The sequence below is a fragment of the Gymnogyps californianus genome, chromosome 3, assembly GCF_018139145.2.
Source record: "Gymnogyps californianus isolate 813 chromosome 3, ASM1813914v2, whole genome shotgun sequence".
Classification (NCBI taxonomy): domain Eukaryota; kingdom Metazoa; phylum Chordata; class Aves; order Accipitriformes; family Cathartidae; genus Gymnogyps; species Gymnogyps californianus.
Window position 1 is genome coordinate 124,315,961 of NC_059473.1, and position 20,444 is coordinate 124,336,404.

Below are 20,444 nucleotides of genomic sequence, written 5' to 3' on the forward strand. Positions count from 1 at the left end.
ATTATTTATTTTTGTGTGTGAATAAAATAATAATACATATATTGCTTCACATCCTCCAAGAGCTGCATGAACCTGAACTGATTGAACATCCAAACATCCCTGTGAGGTAGGCTGGAATAGGTGGCAAAGGTACCAAAGTGGCTTGTGTATTAAAAGCAAAAAAGGGAGTGACTTCAGTGAGGAAAAACCTGGATCTCCAGAAGCAGTGTGCTAACAGGACGTGCCCTCTGGAAGCTTCTTTTAATGCTCATTTGCAGGAGGGTTTAGATAGAGGAGGAATCCATCAAAATCACCTCCTCAAGGCAGTGGAAATGTTGCTGGTACAAGGGCACTGACCCAGGAAAGCATTCTCTTCTTACTCTGCCAAAATCCTGTAAGGATACAAAGGGTTTTGTTATTTTGCTGAAGTGTAATCTAAACTCAATCTCTAAAAGCCTCAATACCTGCTAATTATCTTTCAGAATAAATGTACAGGGTGGGTTCAGCCTGCAGGTTTAAAAACCTACATTTAGATGCCTCCATGGAAGAGTCCCCATGTGTGCTGGGTGTCTAGGTCTGCAGATATCCAGTCCACAAGAACTATGGTCACTGGCAAACTAGCTATATTACCGTGAGTAACAAAATTTTGATTCAGCTCACCCCAAAATAAAGATTGGGGATTTGATTTAGTTACTGAATCACACAAGTCTAGTGCCATTTGAAGAGCTCTGGGGTATCTGCTTGGCCTCCAGCCATCTTTTCTGAAAAACAATGTTTTCCCATAGGTCATGAGCTATCTCAGCCAGACGTATATATGGTTTAAATACTCCAAGGCATCTCAAATGCCACTACACATCTCAATGTAGCTTACTGAATCAAACTCTTTGTGTCCAATTTCAAAGATTTCTTTTCAAGCAACTCAGTAGGTTGAATCCTGAGCTGGAAAAAAAATTATATTGCACCTCAGAATACCCTGTTGGTTTCAACTTCTACTACTGTATTGATCAACTCAGCTGAAAATCTAACAGCCCAATAGGAAAAATTTTAATCCTGAACATTAGCATCCATCAATATCACATGCGGGTACATTCTTCCAAGAAAGAGTATTTCTGTAGAAAAATTACACCTGGAACCAAACTCAAGAGGTCTTGTTCCTTTCCTAGCCCCAATTCTCCTTTGATCAGGCCTAACAGATGTTCTTACAGAAATTTGATGTTGGAGATCTGCCATCTGCTCCTACCAGTCTATTTGCTATCAGTAGAAATTGCTTCCTAAAGAGAACGATGGTTCACAGAAACTGAGGGATCACATCATTCCTTTGTAAAATCATCTAACAGTAGGTTGCTTCTGTACCATTTACTCTCCTGAGTTCCTAAGTGGATGCTTTCTTAGCATCTTAATCTCCTGACAACAAGCATGTCCTATTATTGGTATGACTTGGGTTTCCTGAAACCACTGTCTGACTGAGGAGCCCCATGTCCTGAACAAATGCTATGAAACCTCTTCCTTAGAGCCATCTCATCACACCTTCTTCAGTTTCTGGGAACTTTTAAACCCTGGCAATTCTATAAATAACAGAATAAGGAGTTCTGGAAAATTCAGAAAATGTGGATCTGAGCTCTCCCTTTATTTCGAACCAGGCTCTGTCCAGTCACATCAATGGCTGAGGATCTGCCTGAACATCTCTTGCTGAGATGAGTTATGTCATCATACCTGTCCTTTTCGTCAAAAGATACAGGAACCTCTCCTAATTTGCCACTGAATTCAGTGCATGTGATAGTCACTGCAGCTGGCAATGATCATCACGTGGCCATCAGTGGAACAAAAATATTGTAAGAATTAAATACCTGAGGAATATGTTTTATCCTAAGCTAAAGTGCATTCCCCAAAAGCATGTTCAAAACCTTAAGGAGAGAAAGAATCTTGCTATCGGAGAAGCTCCAAACATTATTAGAAACTGGTCTCCAAAGTCAAAAGTGAAATGCACACCCAGTTGTCTCCAGTCACTAAGAAATTCGTTCTTCTTCACCTTTCTACGAGTTGCACAGTGGTGGGAGGAATGAGAGATGGGAAGAGAGTAAGAAGTAGAGTTCTGTGAACATTTTTCCTCCTTTGAAATTCAATTTTCTATGTTATTTTGGAAATGAAAAGCACAGAGGAAGGGATGACACATTGTTTCCCCTGATGGATGAAAACACTGTGATATATTTTCCTAATAATTTCTTGATAAAACTTCTTTTTTTCCCCCCATCAAAATTTAAAATAAAGTGAAAAATACCGAATTCTGGGAAATTTTGACCCTCCTGGACTTTTACTCTCATACATAACTTCCATCAAAATGAATTGTCTCCTTAAACACACATCTACAATGTATGCATGTTCATCCTCCATCTGAACTTCCTCACAAATGGCTGCCCTGCAAGCCCCATGGAGTTGTGCATATTATTCAAAGAAAGAGTAGATAAAACAGCAGGACAAAAACGCCCTCTGATGCCCTTCAGTCCTGCGGCACTTACTTTGAACAGCATTTCAGCAGCCCCCCGTGGCACGACCCCGAGGCAGTGAAGGTGGGTGGGCATGCCCCAGCACGGCAGAAATTTCCCTGGCTCCTGCACTCTGCGGTGTCAGCAAATAAAGGATCTGCAGAACCTGTGGGAAGTGGAAGACATTAAAATCTCAGTCTTCGGTCTAAAATGATGAAGGATAAATATGCAATGTGTTGCTTTTTTAGGTAGAGTGCCATCATGAGCACAGATGTTCTTGGTCCCATCCGCTGCGTAGCACCATCCCGACAGCATCAGATTTTGCCTGTCAGTTGATGGTTGCTTTTTTCCTCTAATGCACACACTTCTGCTCACAAACCCTTTCGTTCTTTGTAAGATTTACTTTGCTTCTCACCTGGACCAGCCTGGAAGAGGAGGAAGAGAACAGCAAAGAGCAGGTAGAGGATCCTCATGGCTGCCAGTCGTTTGTGGACTGTGTGCTCCTGTGCAAAGCGCCTGAAAGACCGACGGAGGATGAAGTTTGTTTGAGGAAGAGGCTGGGAAAGGCACCCGGTATTTATAGGGCCCATGGGATTGTGCAAGTTTGACAGCTGAGTGCTTTGTCAATAAGTAACTGCAACCAACCTTCTGGAAAGCAGGCTGGTTATCCCCCTTATCGCAGGTTGCAATGAAATGTGCAGCGAACATGTTGCAATCCCCAAGGGTGAATTTCCACTGACCCTGTCAGTTATATAATGTGGCCATCAGCCAAGCCCCACTGAGCTGCACCAATTTGCACGGCTTTTGCAGACCTGCTTCTAGCACAGGCACGGGGATGGGTCAGGCAGAGGGCTTGGGAGTCAGCCACTGTTGGAGTCTGGTCCCAGTGTTGACCCTGGATCCGTCACTCACTGACAAGTCACATAACATTTTGTCTCCGTCTCCCCATCCCTGTCACCAGGCGGATGATGTCAAAGGCAGAGGAAAGCATTGGGAAAGATCTGAGATGATGCAACTTTGCTTTGTCACTTTTTAAACAGGTTTCAGGGCATCCTCACCCACTGCAGAGGGCTGACACAAAGCTCTCTCCCTCCTTTAATTCTCACTTATACGCCACCTTGAGTGCTTTGCATTTTTACCAACTTTTGACGTCCCCTTTTGTATCCCCTCATATTGCCCCAAAAGGGTTGGGAGAATGGGCTGATTCCATAACAATCTCGGCAGACATAGTGCCTTGAAGTGCAACATCTTCTGGGGCTTCACTTCAGAGCATGATCCCCGTGGCTGTAAATTTTCTGAGAAGCATTGGTTAGGGGATCAAACCACTGAAGGTTCTTCTTCACAAAATCCTGGGCTTGTAGATGTCAAACGACTGCGACAGCTTTGCACCCATGGGAACCCTCCCTTTGCCCAAACACCGTCACACATAACAAACAGGTTAATCTCTGTCAAAGCCTAAGCGTTTCTGCAGTTCCTAGCTCTGGCGTTCTGGTTCAGCGGTTTACTTCCTTATTACCTCGTTTATTATATTTAACTTGGAGTTAATGGCATTTTTGTTCTAAGAATTATTCGTAGGATGAAAATGTTACTGATGTTTATGTTTAATCTACATACTAACGGGCAAGCTTAAGCAGCTGAGAAATTAGCAACAAGGTGAGTTACTTAAGTGTTTATGCACTGAATAACAGTAAGATAAACACTGATTTCCCTCTTCCACCCATAAAATCTAATTAACCAGGAAATGTCAAGCGCTCCGGAATGTCCTTTTTTGTACCCTTGCCTTGGGAATTATCTCTTTTTTTGCCAGCAACTCTCCAGCTTTCCCCATTTCTAATGGAGAGGAGAGCTGATTTGTCACTCCTCTCTTTTCTCTTTCAGTGAGTTGTCAGTGGGACACCCCGACAGAGAGACAGACACCTGACCTGCAACATGAACGTGACAAACCAGGAAACAAAACCCTTTTGTTTTTATGAAGACACATTGAAATGTGAATTTCCCCCACCTGTCTTTCACATAGACAGGACAACAGTGTTCTGATGTTTTGCAAATGGAAGTGTGTTTTTTTGAGCACTCATTGCTCCCTAAAGAAGTTCATGTTAGGGAGGAGTCATGTTTTCCCCAAATAAGATCAGAATGTGGCACTGGGGAAGATGGTGACTAGTCTTTGCTATCACAAGCAGTATTTGAACAAGCTCCGCTCGCTTTCAAGGCTGTACTGTTTCCCACCTGTGGAACAGAGTAAATCTACTATAACAGTCAAATTTTTTAAATTTCAGTGATGCAGATTGTCATAGCATTCATAGATTTTGCTGAACAGCCTTATTTCTTGCAGAAGGAAAGCAGCCCTCTAGGAAAGTGAGCAACATTTTAAGCCCTGCTAGCACGGGCAGCCTGAAAATGTCATTCAGAGCAATAGGAAAATTCCATGACTTTGGCTCCTAGTAAAAACAAAGACAGGTGCAAGCTGGTTGCTTAAAACCAGGCCAAACTTGTATAAAACACCCGAGGAGCAGAGCAATTTGTGCAGCACAGGAGTGACCTGGGGCTGGAACACGACTGTGTGTGCGTGGAGCTGTGTCCCACGGTAGTCAGGGCTAGGAAGGAGTCCTGGAGATCTCTATTGAAGGTTCACTTCCAGCCATGAGCTGGGAACTCAAGGAGTCGTAGGTACCTACCCCAGAGAAATCAAGCTCTCTAAGCAAATAGGTGTGGGAGGACTTTACTTTAAAACTTAGGCAAGAATACTGCAATGCAAACAAGACATAAAAGATTCCATGAGAATATTGGTAGCAAACGAGAGAAAGGGAAGACACACGTGACACTCATAAGACATTTAATTTTGCCTTTGAGATCAGGAAGAGATGGGCAGCTTATAATAGTAGAAGCTCCCTTACCCGTGCTCCAACAGCTGAGTGCGAAAGAAGGACTTGGTACATCAGCAGATCTCCGGATGATCATGAAGGATGCAATATCTCAGAATGGTGCTCCCTTTATTTCTCCCATTTACTAATAGGAAATTTTGTAAATCTGTAAGGTATGAATAGATACTTATGTTTTGATGTTTGCAATCCAATTTTGCTGAATTTTGCCCTAGCAGCACAGCTTTCCAAAGGTGGTATTGCAAGCAAAATCTGAAATGTGCAGTGGGGCCAGCCCTTGCAAACATTACCTCATCCTGATGAAGGAGCACACAATGACTGAGTAGATTTCTTGGTCTTCTGCAAGGCGGGTGTTTTTCTTCTCTTTTTCCCTTCTGGGTTGACAAACTACCTCCCATAATAGTTCATAACGAGCACCATATATGGTGTTGATTGCTTTTTGCCTCAACATTTTCTCAAAGATGTTGTCTTAAGCAAAACTTAACAGCTAATGGCTAATAAAATGGTTTTTTTAGAGACTAAGAACTATTACACTATTTAGAATGGTTATTTATAATGGGGTACATGTATTTGGACACTGGTAGGGCTTGATTTTGCCATTTTAACTTTAAGTATGCCTTTAAAACTGCATAGGCACATGGTTACTCAGGAAAGCATGCTTACGTCCCACTAAAACGAAGTTCGTGTTAGCACATACTTCAGTATTCTGGCTTTCCTAATTAAGGCACAAAACCTTACAATACATGCAGAGTGATTTATGTTTTCAGTGCTTCATTTTCTGTTAGTCACTGATAAGTTAATTTATTATGATAATAATATGTTCTTCAATTGTGCCCTTTGTCTGACGCTTCCAAGTTTTAGCAAACAAGATAAAAGAACATAGGCTGAAATCTTACATTCATTTTATCACCATCATCATGTACACACAGGGCAATTTTAACAAACACATTTGGGTTTTCCTACTTTTATAGCTGGCTAGTCTGCTTTTGCAGTTTTCTATGTGGGAAATCAATGACGTCAATCAAATTTACAGCTCTTTCCTTTGCAGTGTAAGTAATGGGGTGGTTCTTTCCCACAGCTGACTGCAGATACTTGGTGGTAAGGGATGTGCACTCGTCGCACCTCTGCCTGGATAGCTACAGGTGAAGCTGGCATCCAGCCTGCTTCTCCATTGCATCTTACATCTCTTGACACATAGCCATACCACTCATAGTTCAGGGAAGGAGCAGCTCAGACCAATCAGGCTGCAAATCCATCTGTAGTCTCGACCACTGCCATGTCCATTTATTAACTTGCCATCCCATGGGATATCCTTTGGCATCATCTTGCTAAGGGCACAATGAGAATGGGAACATGAGGGCTGATGTTACTTCATCCATGGAGCTGTATTAGTGGAAATCCTCTAATAGATACACTTTGCTCTTGTGCAAAATATTCCCACATGTGACTTGTCGGTAGAGTGTTTTATGCCATTTCACATAGGCTAAGTGGGTGCACAAGGCTCAAAGCAAAGACCATCAGTCACGTTTTACCTCTGTTCTTCCAACAGTCCTCACTGTGCTTGTGATAGCTAGAATGGTCCTCCGTTAGAGAAACTCCTTAAACCTTTTAGAGGAAGAAAAGTACAGCAAAGAGCAGTTAAAGAATCCTGATGCGCAAGAGACTTGCTAGCATCACTGAAAAGGCACAAATCTGAGGTGGGCAGAAGAGCCTCTGTGTACCTAAGGTTCAGGGATGCTGCAATCCTGAGGTCTGGGAACCTAGTTAATCATTACCTACCCTTCGTTGCTTTGATTTCAATTGCATGTGGCCTCATGTTGCAATCCATACAGTGAGTCAAGGTTAAACAGACCTGTACACGACGACACTGAAAATCAGCATAGAGAATGTAATGTCCTCTGTGCCCCTAAAGCCTGTGCAAAAGGAAGATTCCTCTGTAAAGATGAGGGCAAGAAGGAATAATAATCAGTGTTCGAGACGAAGGCTGGGAGGCAGGATCTCTTATATTTTACGGAGAAAAGACTAGTGCTACTCTGGTCTTGTATGATGAGTTTCCTGATCTGTTACATGGCGCTAATGTTGCTGGAGTGATGCTTTTCTGGGAAGGGGCTGAGGCTTCTGTGTGGATGGTATCATATGAAATAGCACAGAAGCTTTAATTTTTAAGAATTATGGTGCAGTTGGCTACAAACTAAAACACCAGAAGTGTTTTCATTAGACAGTGAGCTGTGTCTACATGCTTCTCTCTGTGCAGCACCAAAATGGCTACTCCTGTGGTGTATTGGGTGGATTTCTGTTAACTCTGGTACTGTCATCATCAAAACTAAAATCACTGGAGCTCCTTTGGCTCTTGTTAGGTAGGAAGCCGCTAATGCTGCAGCCACAAGAATTGGAGTCATATATATATCACAGGTCAGCATGGCATTGACCTTCACCTGCATATGCATGCTTGTTTTCATGGGTAATAGACAAGTCCGTTGTGTCTGCTACATCCAAAATCTCATTATAACCTGTCAAGTTGTAGCTAATACAGTTAGTAGAGTCTGAACAGTGATTCAGCTGACCTCTCTGTGTCTGTACAAACAGATTAAAAAGTGCCAGGACATGATCACTGAAACTTGATCATCCATAATATTAAATTATTGGAACAGCCCTGGCAGTTTTGGCCTCTGTTAGCTCTCTGCCAAAAATTCCTGGGCTGTTTCGATGATCAGTCCTGGCTAGGAACTATTCCAGTAGGCAGTCTGATGTGGTAACCTTGTTTTGGAGGCTAAGACAGTTGTACAATATGGGTATGGTCACATCATGCCATAGGATCTCAGGACCTAGGGAAAGGCACTGTTACTAGTACAGAAGTATAGCTTTCCGGTCTGTATTTGCAACTAATCGTATTACAGGTATTCATATTTATCTGGTTTTGCACCAATTGCAAATGAGCCTTTAACAAGGTGCTCCAGCAATTGCCCCCCTTCCCCCTACCCATAGCTCAGCTGTCTTGAATGCCTCTTTGTCTTGCTGCTAGCAATCTTGCCTGTGCTATAAAGGATTTGAGATTAAGACAACTATCTTCTACACAGATCGGTGTGCTGATTAAAGTTTGGAGTTGCACAGGGTTTCCTCACCGTGCCTGTCTCTGCTTGGGTGCCACTGTCACCAAAGGAAACCACAGCGATTAGGTGCTTGTGAGTGACATCTAAATCCCATGTTGGAAGTCAACCATTGCAGATCTCTACTTGGACAGATGACACACAGTGAGGGATGATACTAAAAGAAAATGCATCACTAATCTAGCGAACAAAATACATCCATGGAGTTATAAAAGATGACTTGAAATATAACCCTTTAAAGAACAAAGAAAACAAGCCACCTGGAGGGCTCCCTTATAATACATACCTAGTTACTTCAATTTACTTAGTTGCTTCATTTCTAGCCCTCTGGAAAGCAGCTCACATCTTCTGAGGTCAATACCACAGGCAAAACCCGGTTATGTAAACCGTGACGTAATCAAGTACATAATCAATTTCCAATGAACTAATCAGTGCATTGTGTAATGCACGCAGGGGCTGGAGGTGTATGCAGCATTTGCTTTCTACCACCTGGTGGGCTACGTCTGCTGCAGATGGGAAGAGAAGGGGCAGTGCCTGGCTGGGGACAGAGAGCTCTTTCCTTGTGCCTTCATCACCAAAATATTTGCTTCCCAGTTTCTACTTTAAGACAAGTTTCAGTTAATCTTCTTGCCGGAACTGCACCCTTTGTGGATTGAAAACACTGCAATATATGACTGTACCATTTCTTAGTGGTCAGAGACAGGACTGTAAGCATCTCCTTGATATATGCTGTCTCTGTCCCTTAAATATCTCCTTGAGATAAGCATCTATCAGGTGAGCCTCTGGGAGCACCATGTAAATCTGCTCTCTGCCTCTCTCCTTATTTCATCTCCCCATCTGTGGATGGTGTTTCCCCACCACTCTGGTCCCATGCTGGGGGATGAGGCTTGGTCCAATCTTAGCTGGGAACAGGACTAATACTGCAGCACCTGCAGAGGCCAGCCTAAAAGAGTCCCTCAAAAGGAAAGGGAAGCCACTGAGTTGTTAATTTTTGAACTCCCTTGTTCACAGACATACTGATAGGGCATAAGCCAATCTGATTTTCATCTGCTGAAGTTGACAAAATGCTCAAGACCATTTTCAGGGACCCAACCCCACAGCAGCTAAGAGGGTCACTTCCAGCCACCTGCATAAAGGTCTCCACCCACGGCTAATAGCTCCCGCTCCCCTGTGCATGACTTTGCTGGGAAACCATGCCTTTAACAGCAGCACCTCAACCCCTGCTCCGAGGATGGGATTCCTCGTGGGTAATGAGGCAGACACTGCCAGGCAAATGACCTTTGGAAAGGCCAAGACTTGCTAGCAGCATTACGGGCTGCGTTTCTCAAGAGTCCTCTGTACACTTTTCATGCCCACGACTTTGCTGGGGGTGTAAAGCACAGTTTCATTCACCCTTCACCCTCATCTCCAGCCCTTCAGAGGGGCAGTGTGTATGGTTTTGTGGGCGTTGGTGCAAAGAGCATATGTAAAGGTTTGGCCTTGGTAAGGAATTATCAAAATATAGCAAAAAGTCTAACTCCTTATCAAGGCAAAAATGTGTCACCTCTTCACAGACAAGCCCCATGGATCACTGCTCTTTGGATAGGACCTGCAAGGCAGAGTCATATCATCTGAAGCTGATTGTGAATAGGTACATATTTAGCCTTAAAATCTGGGTTTTCTTTTCTGTCTAACTCCTTCCATTGGGTTGGGGCAGAAGGATAGATGATGAACAGGGAAATTTTGGTATGTCAGAAGTTATTTTGGCATACCTTCCTGTGTGCTGATGGAGTCTGGTGATGGGTGACAGTGGAGCCAGTCCAACAGTGGGTGGAAGGAGGTTGCCAGAGGAAGGACAGGAAGGAGAGTTGTGTCAACCATGCAACTAAACATGACAGGGAACATTCCTAAGGCAACTAGGATGCCTGGCCACATTCGTCCTGTTAAACTCTTTCATCCTCCAGAACAAGGTGGCTGAATTAAAACTGTCTATTGGGAATGGTCCCTGGCCTGTGCCAACCCCCAGCTGTGCCCAGGGACAGTTTGGGTCGGTGCTGCTTGGCCTGGGCCCAAACTATGCCCAGATTAGCTGATATTATAGAGCCATGGTCCTGTACCTCTGCCCCTACACTGGTTTACTTGTCAACATGGACATGATGCTGCCCCAGGGAATTTTGCTACGGATGTTCTCACAGGAGAGGGTAAATAGAGCCTCTCCCTCTCTCCTTCCCCTCCACTCACTCCTCCTGCCCCAAAACACTCATCAGTTATGCTGGTACACTATTTGGACCAAAGCCGTTGCAATGACACCACAAATAAGTGAGATCTCTGGCTTTTCCCCTACAAACTAATTGCCCTTTTGGTTACAACAGTTCTTTATTTGATCAGCCATTTCACCAGTATAAAGGACATAGGTCTTGTGTAGTGATTTAGTTGCAAGAACAGTTTTGAGTACAGGAATATGATTTAAAATCTCAGAAGCATAAAGGAAGGAAGGAAGGAAGCAAGCAAGCTAACAAGCAAGCAAGCTGTGGGACCAAATCCCATTTGGCAGACAGCTTCTGTTCTTACACAAGTGACAAAATCCCAGGGAAAAGTTCATACAAAGGAAAGAAAATTTGGTTGATCTTCCATGCACGAAAGATTAAGAAGCACTTGTTCATCTTCTGGCACAAACCTTGTGAAAAGGGTGTGCTGAGAGAACAACATGGCCATGAGATCATGCACCCATGAAAAGCGTACTGATAATAGCAAGGTGAGAAGGTCTGCCAGGTCTCCCAGCTCTTTCAGGTGGGGGAATTAATGTTACCCAGATATGCTGCATCTGCATGGCATTCCCCCTGCCTTTCTTCAGCTGTATAAAGTAGGGAGCTCACCCTGCAGGGGAAATGAACAGTGGATTTTGCCTTTTTTCATGATGTAAACATGTAAATAAATGTACTGTAGGTTGGAATAGTGAGATTTTTATAGACAGCTCTCCATGCCTTGTTAATCATGATTTCCTTTGCACTGGAATTTGGCAGTCTCTGTTGTACCCCATCTGGTACCTGGACAAGCCCTTCCCTAGTGGGAAGTCACAAACCAGAAAGGGAAATAGAGGCACAGAGAGCAGCAAGCAGAGGAGGGGAGAGCAGCCAGGAATCTGCTGAGTCATTTTAGGGTATTGCACGTGATCCGGTGGCAGCTGAACTTGCCTTGCTGGGTAATTGTGCAACTAACTGATGCTTACAGCAAATTTGAATTATTTGGGACAGCGATAGCAGTGGTATCTGAGCTACGCTGGCACCATTATCTGTGTGTCCTTTTCTCTCCTGATCAATGAGAAAAATTGCTCGCAATCCTCTTTCTGGCAGTTTGTATATTTGAAAATGATCAGGCAAATTCCCAGGAAAACACCCTGGAAGGGTGGTAAACACGCAAACCCATCCCATTTCTGGAAGTAAGTATCAGTGGGAAGCTCAGAGAGTGTATCAAGGAAAATACGAGGCTCTGCCTGTCTTTTTCTTAATCTTTTTTGTGGACATCTGGACCGCTGTAAGAGACAGGACCCTGGAGTAGATGTGGAATGGCTCTGCACAACCTTTCCTAACTTTCATATGAGATGACTTGCTAAGATCTCACAGAAGGTTGGTCAGGGCAGAGCCTTTCAGGGATGGCATGGTGAGCCGATGTGGAGCCTCCAAAGACACAAGTTTGATTCCTTGCTTCAACAACCTGTTCCCAAGAAAGTCTTTCCATCCCCACGTTGGTAAAACCAGGAGAAGGTTTCCTCTCCCCTCCTTCCCAGGGGTATTGTAAGAATTAATGTATGAATGGTGACAATGCTCTGTTGTCCCAAGGGATGCCAATACATCTGAGATGCTATGAGGAAAAGGACTCTTTGGTATTATTCCTCTATCAGCCTTGGGAGAAGGGGAATGATGTGCTGAGCAGGGCCATATGCTCCAGCTCCTCTTGCCACTTTCTTTCTCGGGAGAAATTCACATCATGACTTCTTCACTGCAAACATAAGGCAGAAGAAGTGTCTAGCACACCTGGCTTTGAAAACCCAATGAACTGTGACAGAGCAGGGAATACTACTACAACAGTTACCTGCAAACTGATGAGCTCTGACTTGTACACCTCTCATTTAGACATTTATCCATTTAAAAAATTCACTCTTGATTGCATCTCACTATCAGCATTGATGTCTGCTCACAAGGGTGGTCCTTGTGCTTTGTGTAGGTCTTCTTGGACTTTGTTCTGACATTCGTCCAGTTCCTAAGGAGACAACCTGACATTCACTCAGGAGTATTCCTGGGTCTGCACCTGGAAAAACAAGTGAAAAATAACAAAGTTTAAAAAAAATCATTACGAATGCAGGCCTTGAACCTGGCGTCACAAAGAGATTCGAAGATTTTCAGTTTTGGGGATTGCAACAGAGGTAGATATAAGAAATTGCTTTGAGCCCTTTTTATTGTTGTTTTGCCCTGAAATAATTCCAACGAAATATTTCTCTCTTGTAGATTCTTGGCTGATAATCCATCTCCTACCACATCTGGTTTATGGTCTGATTTTAAAGATATCAGTGTACTATCTGAAAGCCCTTCTGCCTCCTGATTGCAGAGAAAGATAAATGTCAGCCACATGTTATCACCAAAATATACATTGGGAAAGAAATAATCCCCAACAACTCCCTGCTGGGGCAATCTTGACCTCACATTAGAACGTAAGAACAGAGCAATGCCCTATCGGACCATCTATGTCTAGAGCTTTTTGACCTTGCTGGTATTGTCTGCCTTCACAGCCTCCCATGGCAGCAAGGTTGACAAGTTTGCAGTCTGCAAATGTCCAGATGTGTTTCCTGGGTTGTAACTGCCAGTTCAGTGTGTCAGTCTGAGTTATTTTCCCCTAGATGTAGTGTTACTGAAGCACTTCTATCATCTATTTTCCCACTCACTCCACTTTATGAAGTTCCTTGCAACTGGCACAGCTTTTAAATATCTGAAATAAAAATTGCAGACCTGGAGATTTCACTCTTTGCTTCTTTTCCATGTCATTGCTGAAGATAGTTACAAAAATTCACCCACACACTGAAGATTGGGGCACCTCATGGATGACCAGCAGTCACAGCCCTGGCACCTCCATCCTGCTCTGCACTAAGGCAGGGGTGAGCCTTAAATGTAAATAGGGACAGGGATGAGAGTGTCCAGGGATAGGCCTGACCAGAGAAAACAAGAGACCCAAAGCTTGGGATTTAGATCTTAATAGACTCCATCACTTCTCCAGCAGCCGCTTCATCAGTGATTCAGATACTGAAGGAAAAAGAGGCTAAAGACCTTGTTATTGGCCCCAGTGCCTAGGAGTTAGCCTCCCTCTGCAAACAGGAGGATCTTTATCCTTAAAAAAGGTCCAGCAGAACAAAAATGACCTTACCTTGATCACTAAGAGGGAGATGTGACTTTGTCCTCAACTTAAACACTGAGCCTTGAGTCAACAGGGTGGAGGGAAATGAAAATGAAACTTCAGCTTCCAGTGCAGCCATAAGATTGTGCTAGAAGTGAGTATAGCCTCGTGACACAGGAGTGCCACAGATGCTTATACAGCTAGAAAAAATTCTCGCTGCCTGATATATAGTTAAAGTATCTGTAATTACTTTCACCAGACACAGCAAATCCAGAGCTGGACCCAATCTAGTGCTGTGAGCAGGGGTCCCGACTCAGGAAAGTTGGACTTGTGCTCACAGGCTTCATGTCCTCCTCTGGGCAAGCTCATTGTATGTCAATATTTAGAGTAAACTGTTTTGTATAATGGACCTCAACAGGACTGATCACAATTTCCTGAGAACTGGATTTTCATTGGAAAATAAAGATATATCTGAAACAGCATATGTTACAAGGACTTACAATTTTATGGAATATTTTTATGCCTTTCTCCCTCACACTTCCCTATCTGATACGGCCTCAAAAATTTCCTTATTTATGCAAGGTAGAGTGTTTTAACTAGAAAAATTTAAAAAGCCTCAAGATTATTAAATAGTTTGGTTATTAAGTAACCTATGACAACTTTCCTTGCATGGGAGACGTCAAGTTCTACTGCCTGGTAAACTGTCCTCTTGACTAAACTTCATCACCAGCCAGCTCTTGCCTATATTGTGACTCAAGTCACTCCTGCTTTTAAAAAAAAAAGACTTTAAAAAGTCTTAAAAGTTCAGCCCGTTGAAAAGTGAAAATAATTGTAAATCTTAGCATTTTTTATGAAATGTAAAAACTGTTCCCATTGGCTGCAGTGAAAGTAATTCTTCTAACCAGAAGTATACCAGAATAATACTTCTTACCAGATACCATTCTTTCAAGAGTGTGCTAGCACTCCCAGAAAAAGCATCTAGCAACCTGTACTGTATGGGTTTTTTCAAGCTGTGGAAGATCTGCAAAAGGAAATACCTGATTTTTTTTATATTCAGAGAAGTCAAAGGGACAGAAAATCACATTACAGAGACAGAGTGGTGGTGTAGGGGTGGTGTAGGAGTGTAGGGGCAACCCAAGCTTGCCCCTGGTTCAGCAGCGATCGCAGCTGCGTGAATGCTCTCAGCACGTACAGGATTTGGCATGTACGGATTCCAGCTGCAATGTTTTCCCCATGTCACAGCTACGTGCACTTGGTCCACAGTCAGGAGACATCTCCCCTGCCTTTGGGTGCTCCCCTTGCCCATTTGTTTTTGGAAGAGCCAAGGACATTGAACAACGGTGAGGTAGCGACATCTGGAGGACAGCCACCTACAAAATCCTCTGCTCACTCAACCCATCGGTGACACAACAGGAGTTTTGGGACATGGGATAGCGGCCCTTAGGTCTACGTTCATCAGATAAGTGAGAATGGGAGTCACGGAAGGACCTACGCTTAGTTTTTTAGCACAGGGTTAGAAACAGTGGGAGCACCCTGAGGACCTTGCCCTCCTTGGTTCATCAGATTCTTCTGCCTTCTGTCTGTGGCTGTGATTCCCAGGCGATGTCAGGCTTAGGGCGTCCCCAGGGCTCTCTAGAGCTGTGATGCCCAGCTGTGGGATGGTCTGAGCCCAGGGGTTGTTTATTTTTCCCTCCGTCCCCATCCCCAGAGACACTTGTGGATGGTGCCAGGCAGGCTATGGGCAGAAAGGGGGTCTTCAAAGGCTGGGTGGTCAGACAGGGCAGCCTGTGTCCAGGTAAATTAAGCTCTTTGCACTTTCAGGCCAGCAGCATTGCCAAAGCCCACATGTAATCCTACCACCCATGAATCCATGCAAACTACCTTTTTGAGACACTCCATCTACCAGATACCCTTAGCTGATCTTCCTCACTGGCTAAATAGCTACATGAGCTTCCGAAGATGTTAGTCCAGTACTATGTTCAGATATCACCATTCAACTGTTGTCCCAAACATCAGGACGCCTGAGTTTGTTGGAGGTGTGAGCTCAAGGCTGCCTTGTTAGGTGTCCCACACCTGTGTTGTTCTCACGGACTTTTGGATCGATGCCCTCCTCTGTGTGCAGGATGCAGAATCGTAGGGCTTTGCTTCCCGCTAAATGCCTGATCCTGGCACAGGAGTAGCAGCCTGGACCTACTGTGCGAGGGTGAACCCTTGGTGTGGGTACAGCTGCAGAAATTAACTTTTCCCCCCCGACACTCTTGCCTTTCTTATGGCTCCATTGTCTCTTTTCGTTATGCCTCCTGTTTATGTCTTTTAAATCACCTTTAAAGAGCCCTTAAAAGAGTTCAACTACTTTTAATGAACTATAATTCATATAAGGTCATTCCTATAGCTTTGAGTCTCCTTTTTTTCCAGCCCTCCATCCCCTCTGTCCGTCTCACCAAGAAATGCATGGGGAACCAGGAAGAGAGTAAGTAGAGAGTTAAAGATCTGATGACTAGTCCTGACAGCTTGGTTTCGGTTCCCCACAGCCAGGTGTTTCAACAGAATCAACAAAAAGACTCTGACATAGTGAAGCAAGTCCAGTGACAGCCACCAAGGTGGTGAGGGACTTGGGTTCTTGAGATGTGAGGAGAGGTGGAAAGAATCGGGTTTATTCAACCTGAGGAGAATATGCAAAGGGATCTTATCCCAACCTTCAACCACCTAACAGCAGGGTATAGAGCAGATGGACCTAGACTTTTCTCAGAGTGCACAATGATAAGATGGGAGGCAAAAAAACAAACAGCAACAAGAGGACATGTTGCCATGGGGTGCCAGGCTCGCGAGGGCCAGTGCTGCAATGGATACTGTGCCCTGCTATGGATCAGGAGACTGCAGGCTGGGCTTTTTGTAGAAGTCTTCATCCGGAGTCAGATGCCCTTGCCCTTCTGGAGGAGGATTGGGACCAGCAGAAGTGGTACCCAGATGTGGAGCCACAGCTGGGATGTCCACTAATCCTGTCTCCTTTGTAGACACAGGACGAAGGAAGGCTGAAGCTATCCAGATACTTCCCAACACTGGTCCAGCAAGGAAAGACCACTCTGCCATGGCTCATTTACTGCCTTTCACCAGGGCTGTGGGGTACAGAGGGGGAGGGCAAAAACAATTGCTCATGAGATGCCCCGGCTGACAGTGCTACCCCATGGAGGGGGGACATCCTGACCCCGGTGTGATTTGAACACACAGCCTTCTGATCTGGAGTCAGACGCGCTACCATTGCGCCACGAGGTCAGGGCTGGGTGGGTTTCTGCCCAAACGTCGTCCTGGACTTTGTGGCCATGGGCTGTTCTTTGAGGAAGGGGACTTATGATTCGTCTGAAAAAGGAGTGGGAGCATCTTTGCCAGTTGCCTTGCAAAACGTGCAAGGAGGGCTCTAAATGAGGTACTTCAGAGGAGGAAGGCCAAAACATAACCATTGCCCAGAGCAGCCCTGCAGGGCCTCTTCCAGAAGAAACAGGCTCCTGAGCGTGGTGTCTCCAGAGGGGCAAGAGGGATGGTGGCCCACCACCTCCCTGGGGAGAGAGGCCCCGTTCACCTGGCAGATGCACAGCACCCACCTCAAGACCTGTGGAAGGAGAAACCCTCATGCCTTTTGCACTGCCTGGCTGCAGTCACCTTCCCCACAACAGGAGGATGGAGTGTGCTTTGAGTTCAGCTGCCCCCACGTAGCCTGGACCCATGCTGTTCACTCTGCACTTCTGCCCCATCCCTCCCTGGGGATCCCCCTTTTACCCTCCAGCCGGGTCACCACACTGTGGGCACAACTTGGGGGCCTCTCCTCAAGGGGTGGCCCTGTCTTCTCTACCTCCCATAGCCTTCTTTTGGGGTGGCCTGGACATCCCTGGGGTGCTCCCCGTGGAGATGACAACCCCACTGCCCAGGCTGGGGTCCGCGGCAGGGAGCTGCACCCCTCCACCCCGACCTCGTGGCGCAAGGGCAGCGCGTCTGACTCCAGATCAGAAGGCTGTGTGTTCGAATCACACCGGGGTCAGCCTCGGGGGGCCACTCGCCACCCTCTGTATTGCCCCTGCTTTTCTGGGGGCTGCCCTGCGGGAGGGGCAGGGCTCTGCAAGGCATTGGCCAGCTCAGCTAGAGGGGGGCACCTCGGCAATGGGCTATGGCGGGGGGAAACGTGGTGCCCAGAGCTTTCCTTTCAGCCAAGTGGGATGGGTCTGGTTGAGAGGTTACGGGTCATGACCAGAGTGGAGGCCAATGCAGGGAGGTGGTGTGGTGTGGTGGGTGTCTGCTACAGGTGGTGGCCTCATCAACAAGCTGAAGGGAGTGAAGCCTTCCTCAGGGAAGGGCAAGAAGCTTCCTAACTGCATGCTCAGTCCCTCCTGGGGGACCTGGACTTACCCTCGGGCAACACTTGACTGGGAGATGGTGACATGGCTTGGTACACTCAGTCCAGGCCGCTTCTGGAGGGGGTCAAGGGCAATTACTCAAGGAAAGAGCATGGCAACAGGGAGAGGTTTCTGCACAACAACAGGAGAAGTTTTTTCAAGAAGAGTAAGAAGGAGGATCTGGGGAGCTCTAGTCTGCTCAGCCTCACCGCAGAGCCCTCATGAAGACTATGCAATAAATACTCCTCAAAGCCATGCTCAAAGGAAGAGAAGGATATGATGACAACTGGAAACAGTGACCATGGATTTACCAACGGCTGACCACTCTTGGCCAGCACAATAGATTTCTTTGAAGAGATGACTTCCTCGGTGTTCAAGATGACACCAAGGACATCGTTTATCTTGACTTTGGTTTGACCTCTGACAGGGTCTGCCAGACGTATCACTGTAGCAGCACACAGAAGAGTGCCTAAGCTGAATCACAAGGCAAAGCCAAGGGGCTGGACCAGGGGGCCGAGGGAGTTGCGGTCAGCGGTTGGCAGTCCAGCTGATGTTCCTCACCGCTTGATATTGCATTGGATGTTGTTTGGTGTCTTCGTGATGGGCACAGCGGCCATTCTACAGAACAAAGGATGCGGGCAGGCTGCCGTGGCCACAGGGATGGTGAGGGCCGGGGCCAGTGGCGCAATGGACAACGCGCCTGACTACGGATCAGGAGACTGCAGGTTCGACTCCTGCCTGGCTCAACACTTTTAGCCCGGCGGAGGTTCCTCCTGCTCCCTCCTGCGAGGGCGTTCCTTCTGCCCATCATCCATGCTCCCAGGCCTTCTGCAGGGCAAAAGTGCTGGGGTGTCCTCTTGCCCTGCAGGAAGGAAAGAGTTCCTCCAGACCTTCCAGCAGAGCTGGGCACCCCAAAGTGGGCAGAGCTGGGGCCCACACCACATCCAGGGGCACAACAGCAAATTCCACAGCAGAAGGAAGATGCCTCCTGAGTGGCTCCCCCGTAGGCTGGACAGACCCAGCACTCTCAGGCTATCCTGGCAGGTCATGTGCTCTGGTCTCCAACCACCTTCAAGGCCCACATCAGCCTTGTTGCAGTTTGTCGATGCCTTGAAAGGTCTCCATGCAACATCAATGAGCCCCATGGAAAGCACGGACAGGCCACCTGCCACAGCACTGTCCCGAGCCTGGTCTCAGAGTCATTCAGACACCCAACCTTGTGATCCAGGTGCAGACGCACTGCCCTTGTGCCACAAGGTCAGGGTTGGAGGCGTGCAGCACCTGGGCATCTCAGACCCCTCACTTTTATAACTTTGCAACCTTCTTTTAGCAATTAGGATTGCTCAGGAGACTACAAGGCATATCCAACAGGAAGAGGCAAAAGTATGTCTGCCAGCAGGCTTTAAAAACTTTAACTAGGGGAAAAGCTCAAAGAGGTGTGGAAAAGTACGGAAGAGGACAAAGCTAGGCCTGCTCCATGTTGTCAGCATCTTGTTTGTACTGAGGAGGTTAGTCTTGGACATAGTGCCCCAACGATGGTCTCAGAAGTGCTGGATGGAGAGCAATAAACCTTCGTCTTGAGCTGGTAGCTATGTTCTTGGTAGGACAGCCCAGCATGCAGTTGGCCTTCATGGGTGCAAGGGCACACTGCTGACTCCTGTTCACGTTGTTCTCCAGGATCCCCTACGCCTTTTCTGCACAGCTATTTTCTTGACAGTCTGTAGGGCTGCAGGGCGTTATCCCATCCCAGAGGCAGGACATGGTGTTTACCTTTGCTGAACTCCTTCACCCTGTCCAGGTCACTCTGAATGACAACCATCCCTGCCAGTGTCAACTGCTCCCCTCCCCGCTGGTGTCATCCATGAACTCACATAGGATTCATCCTATCCCATTACTGAGTATGTCAGTGAAGGTGTTCAATAGTACCAGTGGCAGCTTTGACTCCTGAGGAGCACTAGGAGCAATTAACCACCACGCGTGCTCCAGTCCCTGACCACAACCCTTCAAGCCCCATGTCCCAGCCCACTTTCCACCCACCCCTTACCCACAGTTGTTACTAGTGAGGCTTCAGCCAGCTTTCACTCAGTAGTGCTCAGGGAGACAGAGAGGAGATCTGCACAGGGCTTATGAGGAAAACACACACTCAGAGACCTCAGAAGCAATCCTGCTGCTCAGCAGTCTAGGAGGTCAGCAGGCCAGGCCAAAAAGGACTTGAGGATTGGTGGCCTTTGAAGCAGGTGGCACGTT

At 46.1% G+C, this 20,444-nt stretch overlaps 3 non-coding genes across 3 annotated transcripts; 2 read left to right on the forward strand and 1 right to left on the reverse strand.

Annotated features, from left to right (window-relative positions):
* Positions 1 to 17,013: 17,013 nt before the first annotated feature.
* Positions 17,014 to 17,085, reverse strand: TRNAW-CCA (transfer RNA tryptophan (anticodon CCA)). Its single transcript has one exon. It is a non-coding gene; the product is annotated as a tRNA-Trp (tRNA).
* A 688-nt stretch (positions 17,086 to 17,773) lies between these two features.
* Positions 17,774 to 17,845, forward strand: TRNAW-CCA (transfer RNA tryptophan (anticodon CCA)). The gene has a single exon. It is a non-coding gene; the product is annotated as a tRNA-Trp (tRNA).
* A 1,025-nt stretch (positions 17,846 to 18,870) lies between these two features.
* Positions 18,871 to 18,943, forward strand: TRNAR-ACG (transfer RNA arginine (anticodon ACG)). The gene has a single exon. It is a non-coding gene; the product is annotated as a tRNA-Arg (tRNA).
* The last annotated feature ends 1,501 nt before the right edge of the window (positions 18,944 to 20,444 follow it).